The sequence below is a fragment of the Hippopotamus amphibius genome, chromosome 15 (assembly GCF_030028045.1).
Source record: "Hippopotamus amphibius kiboko isolate mHipAmp2 chromosome 15, mHipAmp2.hap2, whole genome shotgun sequence".
NCBI lineage: Eukaryota > Metazoa > Chordata > Mammalia > Artiodactyla > Hippopotamidae > Hippopotamus > Hippopotamus amphibius.
Window position 1 is genome coordinate 6,955,187 of NC_080200.1, and position 9,357 is coordinate 6,964,543.

The window sequence follows — 9,357 nt, forward strand, 5'->3', positions numbered from 1 at the left end:
TGATGGATTGAGGGCCTACCATGGCCTCATGTTAACTTGATGACATCTGTAAAGACCCTGTTTCCAAAGAAGATCACATTCACAGGTTCTGGGGGGATGTGAATCGGGGGTGGGGTGGGGTGGGCAGCCCTAGCCAACCTAGTCTAGGGGGCTATTTTAGCCATGGGACATCATGGATGGCCTCCTGGAGGAGGTGACATATGAACAGGACCTGAGAGAAGTGCAGGAGATCTGGGGGAAGAGTGTTCCTGGCAGAGGGAACAGCCAGTGCAAAGGCCCTGAGGTTGGGCTGTGCCTGACTTGTTCTGGTATCTTTTTTTTTTTTAATTTAATTTATTTTTGGCTGTGTTGGGTCTTCGTTGCTGTGTGTGGGCTTTCTTTAGCTGTGGTGAGTGGGGGCTACTCTTCGTTGTGGTGGGCAGGCTTCTCATTGTGGTGGCTTCTCTAGTTGGACAGCATGAGCTCTAGGTGAGTGGGCTTGGTAGTTGCAGCACATGGGCTCAGCAGTTGTGGTGTGCAAGGCTCAGTAGTTGTGGCTCGAGGGCTCTAGAGCACAGGCTCAGTAATTGTGCCGCACGGGCTTAGTTGCTATGAGACATGTGGGATCTTCCCACACCAGGGCTCGAACCCGCGTCCCTGCATTGGCAGGTGGATTCTTAACCTCTGCGCCACCAGGAAGTCCCATGTTCTGGTATCTTAAAGAGACCCATGTGGCTGGAGCAAGAGCGAGTGAGGGGAAAGAGGAAGGGGTGAGGGCAGGGAAGGGATGGGAGCAGCTCCTGCAGGGCCTTGTGGGCCTTGGGGAGGACTTGGCTTTCACGCCCAGGGAGGTGGGAGCCCTGGAGGGCTGTGGACAGAGGAGGACAGGAGACTCCACAGCAGGTCGAAATAGCACAAGAGCCGGCCAGGTCCTGTGTTCCGTGTCTCACAGAATCCCCACAATCGTCCAGCGATGGATGGCCCCATTTTTCAGATGAGATCTGGTGAGTTTAATTCACTGCCCCCAGATCACACAGCTGCTCACTGTTCCCTGATCGATCATGTTTGATCCCTGATTGGAATCCTCACACATCTGTCCTCCTGGTGTCAGGAATAATAGACAACGTTGCTCATTAAAGTCTAACTCCTGTTACAAAACTGGGTCATGTGTAGAGACGTGGATGGACCTAGAGACGGTCATACAGAGGGAAGTAAGTCAGAAAGAGAAAAAAAAAATCATATATTAATGCATATATGTGGAATCTAGAAAAACGGAACAGATGACCCAGTTTGCAAGGCAGAAATAGAGACGCAGATGTAGAGAACAAATGTATGGATACCAAGGTGGGAAGGAGAGGTGGGTGGGATGAACTGGGAGATTGGGATTGACATATATACACTAACATGTATAAAATAGATAACAAATGAAAACCTGCTGTGTAGCACAGGGAACTCCACTGCGCTGTGCAGTAGAAACGAACACAACATTGTAAAACAGCTATACCCCAATTAAAAAAAAAGTCACTGTTAATCTGATAAACTAAAAAAAACAAACAAAAAAAGGCTGATTCCTGTCATTGGTCTTTCTAATGTGACCACGTGACGTTCAGTCAGCTGACAAAGCCTGCGATGCCTCCGTTAGAGCCCTATAGATGGGAGTGGTGGCCCGTACCATGGCCACATGGGGGGTAGGAAGAGCAGAAGACATGGAATCTGAGACAGGACTAGGGGTTGGATCAGAGAGCCAGGAGCTGAAGCAAGTTGGTGGCAATGAGAGCTGAGCCCCCTTCCCGTGCTTTGGGGACGTTTCTGGTCTCTGACTGAGGATGGCATGCAGGGCTTTTCTTTCCCACATCTGCTCCCTCCAGGTCCAGTCGAAATGACTTACTCCCTCTGTAGCTTGAAGGCCCCCCTTGACCCTCTGTGCTGTCACAATGGGCATTTAATTGGGGCCTTGGATGCCCAGAGTGTGTTCTGTGGAACTGGGGCCAAGTGTGCGGATGAAGCAGAGCTCAGTGGGGCCGTTCCGTGTAGGTCTTTCAGAGCCTTTCATATGCTCACAGCTTTCCAGGATGTATGTGCCCTCTTGGCATTTTTTTTCCCCTCTGAAGTATTTTTGGGGGACTGGGGGGGTGGTGGTGGTTCTAGAATAGATAAAGGAAACACCGCCTTAACCCAAAGGGGAAACTTGAATGGTGGAATTTCAGGCAGAGATTTCTGGCCAAGCATCAACGCTTTCCCTCTCCTCCTCCTCCTCCTCCTCCTCCTCCTCCTTTTCTTCCCAGGACCTGGGCACTGAGAACAAGGCTGGCATCCCACGGTTCTCTCTGGGTGGCCCAGTGGGTTGCAGCCTCTGGGCAACCCAGCCAAATTAGGAACTCAGGACGAGGCTGAATGGGGTCCGTCCAGGTGGGACTGGGGGCTGGGCTTGTGGGGCTGACCAGACTCCTGGGGGTGGGGATGGGGGGGCAGCGAGGCAGGATTCCTGAACCGAGATAATGTGTCTTGATGCCTGTGGGTTCTTGAGGTGGGCGTGTCTTCTGGAAAGGCTGCAGAGTCCCCTGGGATGAAGCCCAGAGATTAGCTCAGGAGAGAAACATCTGATCCTCCGCAGGCCCCCAAGTCCAGGGTCACAGTGGGAGGCCACAGATTGGCCCCCGCTCTTCTGAAAGTAAACATGCACTGCTGCCTGGCCCCCTCGGTCCAGCTGCCAGGCCTCTGCCCAGCCGCCTTCTGCGGCTCCTCCAGCATGTCAGCCCTTGGCCTTTCACCTTCCACCTCCTTCAGCCCACCCGCTCTGGCCTCTTCCAGCATCTCTGGCTGTGGGGATCCCAGGGACTCGGTCACTCCAGGTGTCACCCTGAGGTGGACAGTCTAGAATGGCACAGGGAAGTGAGGCAGATGCAAAACTGGCTGCCCTTGGGCTGTTGTTATTAGTACTGTTGTCATTGTTATTGCCAATGAGACAGGGATGCTGGGACACCTTGACCTTGGGGCCCTTGACAGGGCTCCAAAAGTCTGCCCCCTGCCTCTGTCTCTGCCTCCCCCGCCTCTGGCTTTTCAAGTTGCACCTGCGGCTGCTGAGGGGAGGAGCTTCTCCCACTAGTCTAAGGACGGCTTCCTGCCTCGGCTTCCTGGCCCAAGGCCAGCTTAGCTATTCCCACCTGGTCTCAGGTTCCAGGACAAGCCCCCACCTTGCTACCTTGTCCTGATCCTCCGTGGGGGAGCAGGTCTGTGAGTCTGTAAGGCAGGGCTGGCGGATTCGGGGAGACAGAGAGCGGTGGAGAAAGTGCGCCCAGTGGAGGGCATCGCATGTATAGAAGTGTACGTGTGGGGTGTTGGAAGGAAGGCAAGGGGCTGAGACCAGCTGGAGCAGACGGCTGAGATGAAGTAGCCAGAGGGAGACATAGACTCTTTTAAAATTTTTAAAATTGTGGTAAAATTACATAACATAAAATTTACCATTGTAACTATTTTTAAGGGCGCGATTCAGTGGTGTTAGGTACATTCTCAGTGTTAAGCAACCATCACCACCCTCCATCTCCTGAACTCTCTCATCTTCCCAAACTGAAACCCTGTCCCCATGAAACACTCACTCCCCATCCCCTCCCACCACCCCATGCCCTGGCACCCACCATCCCACTTTCTATCTTTGTGAATTTGACTCCTCTAGGGATCTCATGTAAGTGGAAACATACAATATTTGTCCTCTTACGTCTGGGTTCTTCCACTTCACGTTTTCAACTTAATCCATGATGTAGTATGTGCCCAAATTTCATTCTCTTTGGAGGCTGAATAATATTCCGTCATGTGGATGGACCACATTTTACTTATTCGGTCATTTGTTGATGGACACTTGAGTTGTTTTCCAACTTTTGGCTACTGTGAGTAAAGCTATGGACAGTCATGTACAGGTATTTGCTTGAGGTCCTGCTTTCTATTCCTTTGGGTATATACCTGAGAGTAGAATTGCTGGGTCATGTGGTAACTCTTAGTTTAATTTTTCGAAGAACCACCAAACTGTTTTCCACTTTACATTCCCACCAGTAATGCAAGAGGGTTTCAGTTTCTCCACATTCTCACCAATATTTGTTATTTTCCTTTTTTTAATTTAATTGCCAGTGAAGTAGTAGATGCGAAGGATTATCTCATTGTGGTTTTGATTTGCATTTCCCTAACGACCAATGCCGTTACACGTCCTTTCATGTGCTTACTGGCCATTTGTATCCTTTCTTTGGAGAAATGTCTGTTCAAGTTCTTCAACCAGTTTTGAACTTTTGTTGTTGTTGCCAAGTTGTAAGAGTTCATTGTATACTCTGGATACGAATCCCTTATCAGGTATATGATGTGCAAATATTTTCTCACTTTCTGTAGGTTGTCTTTTTGCTTTCTTGAAAGTTTTTTTTTTTTAATTACTTATTTATTTATTGGCTGCATTGGGTCTTCGTGGTTGCACGCAGGCTTTCTCTAGTTGTGGTGAGTGGGGGGCTACTCTTTGTTGCAGTGTGCCAGCTTCTCATTGTGGTGGCTTCTCTTGTTGTGGAGCACAGGCTCTAGATACATGCAGGCTTCAGTAGTCGTGGCACATGGGCTCAGTAGTTGTGGCTCGCAGGCCCTAGAGTGCGAGGGTTTTAGTAGTTGTGGCACATGGGCTTAGTTGCTCCGAGGCATATGGGATCTTCCTGGACCAGGGATGGAACCAGTGTCCCTTGCATTGGCAGGCAGATTATTAACCACTGCACCACCAGGGAAGTCCTAATAGTGTTTTTTTTTTTTGATGCACAAAAGTTCTCAATTTTGATGAAGTTCAATTAATCTATTTTGCCTGCATTGATATTTGCGCTTTTCATGTCATATACATGAAATTGTTGCCAAATTCAACATCATGATTTCTCATACTTTTATAAAGATTTCTCCCTATGTTTTCTTCTAAGAGTTTTATAGTTTTAACTCTTAACTTTAGGTCTTTAATCTCACGAGAGGTTCTTGAGCAAGAAAAGTTCAGGGAAGACTTGCTAAGCATTATCTTGACTTGAAAGCACAGGTCATGTGTGAAATAGACTGGAGGTTTAGCCAACCACAAGGCAAAGTGTGAGTCAGATCTGGATCCCAGGTCATATTAATAGAAATATCTCGTGGAGAACTTAGGAGGTGATGTTAGTACAAATCGAAGTCAAGAGATATCTGGGTGGGTAGAGGAACTGGGTGTGGTTGACATGTTGGCAGTCTGTGAAACAACAAACAGGATGGCCCAGGTAGGGGGAGTGAGGAGTTAAGGGAGGAGATAGAGCAGGAGCCATCAGGGATGGAGGAGGTGAGCTGGAGAGGTTGCATAAGGGCCCAAGAGAGCTGTAAGTCTCAACCAGGAGTGTTCTGGGACTCAGCAACAAGAAGGGCAAGGAGAATGAACAGGACAAGAGGGGGGCCCTAGCCATTCGCCTGGTACTCAACCAGTCAAGGGAGCAGGGTCCCCTCAGGGACAGACTTCATGGCTGGATGAGAGGATAGGAGGGAGGAAGTGAATGTGCAGAGTATAGACAGCCTTTCCTTTCCTATGCAGCTATTATTTTTCTACTGCATAGTGTTTCTTTTTTACTGACTCTTTCCCTGCTTTCATGAAAAAAATAAAGTATAATTTACATATAGTAAAATCCAATTTTCGTATACAATTCTGATTTTCGGCAAATGCATACCGTCGTGCAACCACCACCTCAATCAGGATACAGAATATGACCCGATCCCCAGCCTCTGGAAACCACTGATCTGTTCTCTGTTACTACCGTTTGCCTTTCCCAGAATATTGTACACATGGAATCATATACTAATGTAGCCTTTTGTGACTGGCATCTTTCACTTAGCATAACGTTTTCGATGTTCATGTGTAGTGTGTATCCGTATTTTATTTATTTTTATAATAATAAATAATATTGAATAATATTCCATTGTATGTACACAGCACATTTTGTTTATTCATCCACGGGTGGGGACTGGGTTGTTTCCGCCTTTGGCTGTTGTGAATAAGGCTGCTGTCAACATTCCTGTACAAATATTTGCTTTAATACCTGTGTTCAATTCTTTTTGGTGTAATTGCTGGGTCATATGGAAACTCTACGTTTAATATTCTGAGGAACCACCAAACTGTTTTCCAAGCAGCTGCACCATTTAACATTTCCAGTGGCAATGTAAATGAGTGTTACCATGTCTCCACGTTCTTGTCAGCATTTGTAATTATCTGACTTTTTTTTAAAAGTAATCAATTTATGAATTAATTTTATTGGCTGTGTTGGGTCTTTTTTGCCGTGCGCGGGCTTTCTTTTTAGTTGCAGTGAGTGGGGGCTATTCTTCCTTGTGGTGCGCGGGCTCCTCATTGCTGTGGCTTCTCTTGTTGTGGAGCACGGGCTCTAGGTGCGTGGGCTTCAGTAGTTGCAGCACGTGGGCTCAGTAGTTGTGGCTCACAGGCTCTAAAGCGCAGGCTCAATAGTTGTGGCACACGGGCTTAGTGGCTCCGCGGCATGTGGGATCTTCCTGGAGCAGGGATCGAACGCATGTCCCCTGCACTGGCAGGCGGATTTTCAACCACTGTGCCACCTAGGAAGCCCCTATCCGACTTTTTGATTCTAGCCATCCCAATGGGTATGACGTGATAATATCATTGTGATTTTGATTTGTGTTTCCTTAATGACTAGGGACATTGAGCATCTTTTCTTTTCTATTCTTTTCTTTTTTAGAAATGAGAGGTGATTTATTTTTATTTTTATTTTTTTAATAATTTTTTGGGGGAGCTGTATTGGGTTTTTGTTGCTGCGTGTGGGCTTTCATGCAGCGGGGACTACTCTTCCTTGAGGTGTGCAGGCTTCTCATTGTGGTGACTTCCCTTGTTGTGGAGTACAGGTTCTAGGTGCATGGGCTTCTGTAGTTTGGTGTGTGGGCTCAGCAGCTGTGGTACACAGGCTTAGTTGCTCCCTGGCATGTGGGATCTTTCTGGACCAGAAATGGAACCTGTGTCTCCCGCACTGGCAGGCGGATTCTTAACCACTGCGCCACCAGGGAAGTCCTGTGATTGCTTTTTCATCCCCATATCCCCAACACGGGTCTAAGATACACTAAGAATTTAACAAGTGCTCCTTCAAGGAATGAAGGGCTCCAGGGGATGGGGCAAGGGGACCAGTGGAGGCACCTAGGTGCTCCTGTACAAGGTCTCTAAAAAGTCAGAAGTAGGTTTGGGGGTTCCTGAGCTGAGCCCAGCAGGCTGGGGTTCCTCTGGCTTAAACCAGGTTCTCTAGATGGATTCGAAAGCTCAGCTCTGCGCCATGCCCGCTACTTCTGCCTGGATGGACTGGCAGACAGGCTTGACTTTCTGCAAAGTCTCCTCTGACCCCGCAGGATCCAGTGAGGCTCAGGGGCGCGTATGGTGCGTGGGGAGGTGGCTGCAACTCCGGGTCCACACCTACCCTTCTTCCTGGGCAGCATTTCGCGGGCCGAGGCCCAGGAGCACCTGAGCTGGCGGGCAAGATCGGCGCGCCCTCCTGGCTGCGCCAGTCCTGCGCTCGTGGGGCGACTAGATGCTTTCAGACGGCACCATGTGTGCTCCCACCTCTTCCGGGTCGAGCACCAGAGCTACGACACCCGGCACCTGGCACCTGGCACCCGGCACGTGGACAGATGCCTGCACTCTGAGCAGGCCGTGGGCGTGATGCGTGTGCCACTGGTGGAAGCTGCAGGGCGGGACGCGGGGTGGGTGGGGGCGAGACCAGGGAGGGTCCGGGAGCGGCCGAAAGGCAGAAGAGGCCCTGGGGGCTGAAGGGATCTAGCTAGGAGTACCAGGGTGTCTTCGCCAGCGGGTGCCAGGCTTGACCAGGTGCATTGCCCTTGGACTAGAGATGATTGGGTGGGTCCGGAGGGAGGGTCCTGGGCTGGAATGGGGAGGGGCCATGGGAGGTTGGGGGCCACAGTTCACCCTGCTTGTGGCTGGGGGGCGGGGCCCTAGCTGGGGATGGGGCCTGGGAGAAGGCCTAGGAGGCGGGTCTCCAAGGTGGAAAGTCTTCTTCTGAAGACTCAGTGATACCTCGGTGCTGACACTGTATTCGCCCTGGAAGGTGACGTTGCACTTGGGGTTGGGAGGGGGCAGAGCTTGGACCTGAGGAGAAGGCCCAGGAGATGGGAAGGGGGGTTGTATGGCCTCACCCTTGGCCACACCAGCAACTCTCCCGGGTCTTCCTTCCCCAGGGCAAGGCACTGGACCTGGCCACCATCAGCCCGGATCCTAGGTGGGTGGCCCGGAGCGGCCCACGCATGGACGCCCTGGTACCACAGCTGCCTGATGCCCTAGGAGGCTGAGCACAAATTCTCCAGGGTGCACACCGAAGGCTGTTCCCCGCCTGGGGTGTTGGAGCCTGGGGCCTTGAGCAGGTGAGTGCTGTGGACCAGGAGTCTGGAGACGGAGGGTGGGCCTAGGTGAGGGGTGTGCCAGTGGGAAAGCGCACTGTGGATGCTCCTGGCTGCAAGAGGTAGCATGCATTTAAAAATGTATACGAGTTAGCCGTTGTGTACATTTGTGGGTGTGCACAAGAGCGTGTTTAGGGAAAAGGAGCGCAGTGACTAGGAAGCCTGGGAATTCAACTGCCTGGGTTCAAATCCAGATTCTAAGGACTGTGGGCCTTGGGTGTGGACAGGACAGGCCTCCATGTCCCTCTTTCACTGGGGATTATTCATTCTGCATATACTTACCGAATACCCACTGTGTGCTAGGCACTGTCCTAGGCACGTCAGGGCACAGCAGTGATAAACACAGACATAAATCCCTGCTCTGGTGGGCCAGGCTGACAATAAAGATGAAGAAATAAAACTATGCAACCTGCCAGAGGGTGTTAAGTACTGTGTCTGTGCATGTGGGGAGAGGGGTGACATTTGGGTAAAGAATGGAAGGAGGTGAGGCGTGAGCTGTGCGGTGCTTCAGTGGGGAGAGCCTCTTTGGCAGAGGGAGGGGCATGTGCAAAGGCCCTGAGGCACGAATTTACTTGGTGAGTTCGTGTGGTTGGAACGGAATGAGCGAGGGGGAGAGTGGGAGGAGGTGAGGGCAGGGAGAGGACGGGGCAGGTTGTGCTGGGCTTTATGGGCAAGGGGGGCAGGGAGGGCTTGGGCTTTCACCCTGGAAGTGTGTTGAAGCAATTCCCCTGTCTGCCATGGGGATGGTGATAGCATTGATCCCAAGGATTTGTTATAAGAATTATATGAATTAGTAAGTGTAAAGTGACAGTACAGGGTCTGATGCATACTGCACGTGCATGGAATATTAGGCTATTATTATACGTGGTGGACATGTGGGTCTTGGGGTGTGTCCACGCTGCAACTGAGCCGGGTGGCTCTTAGTGGGTTTGT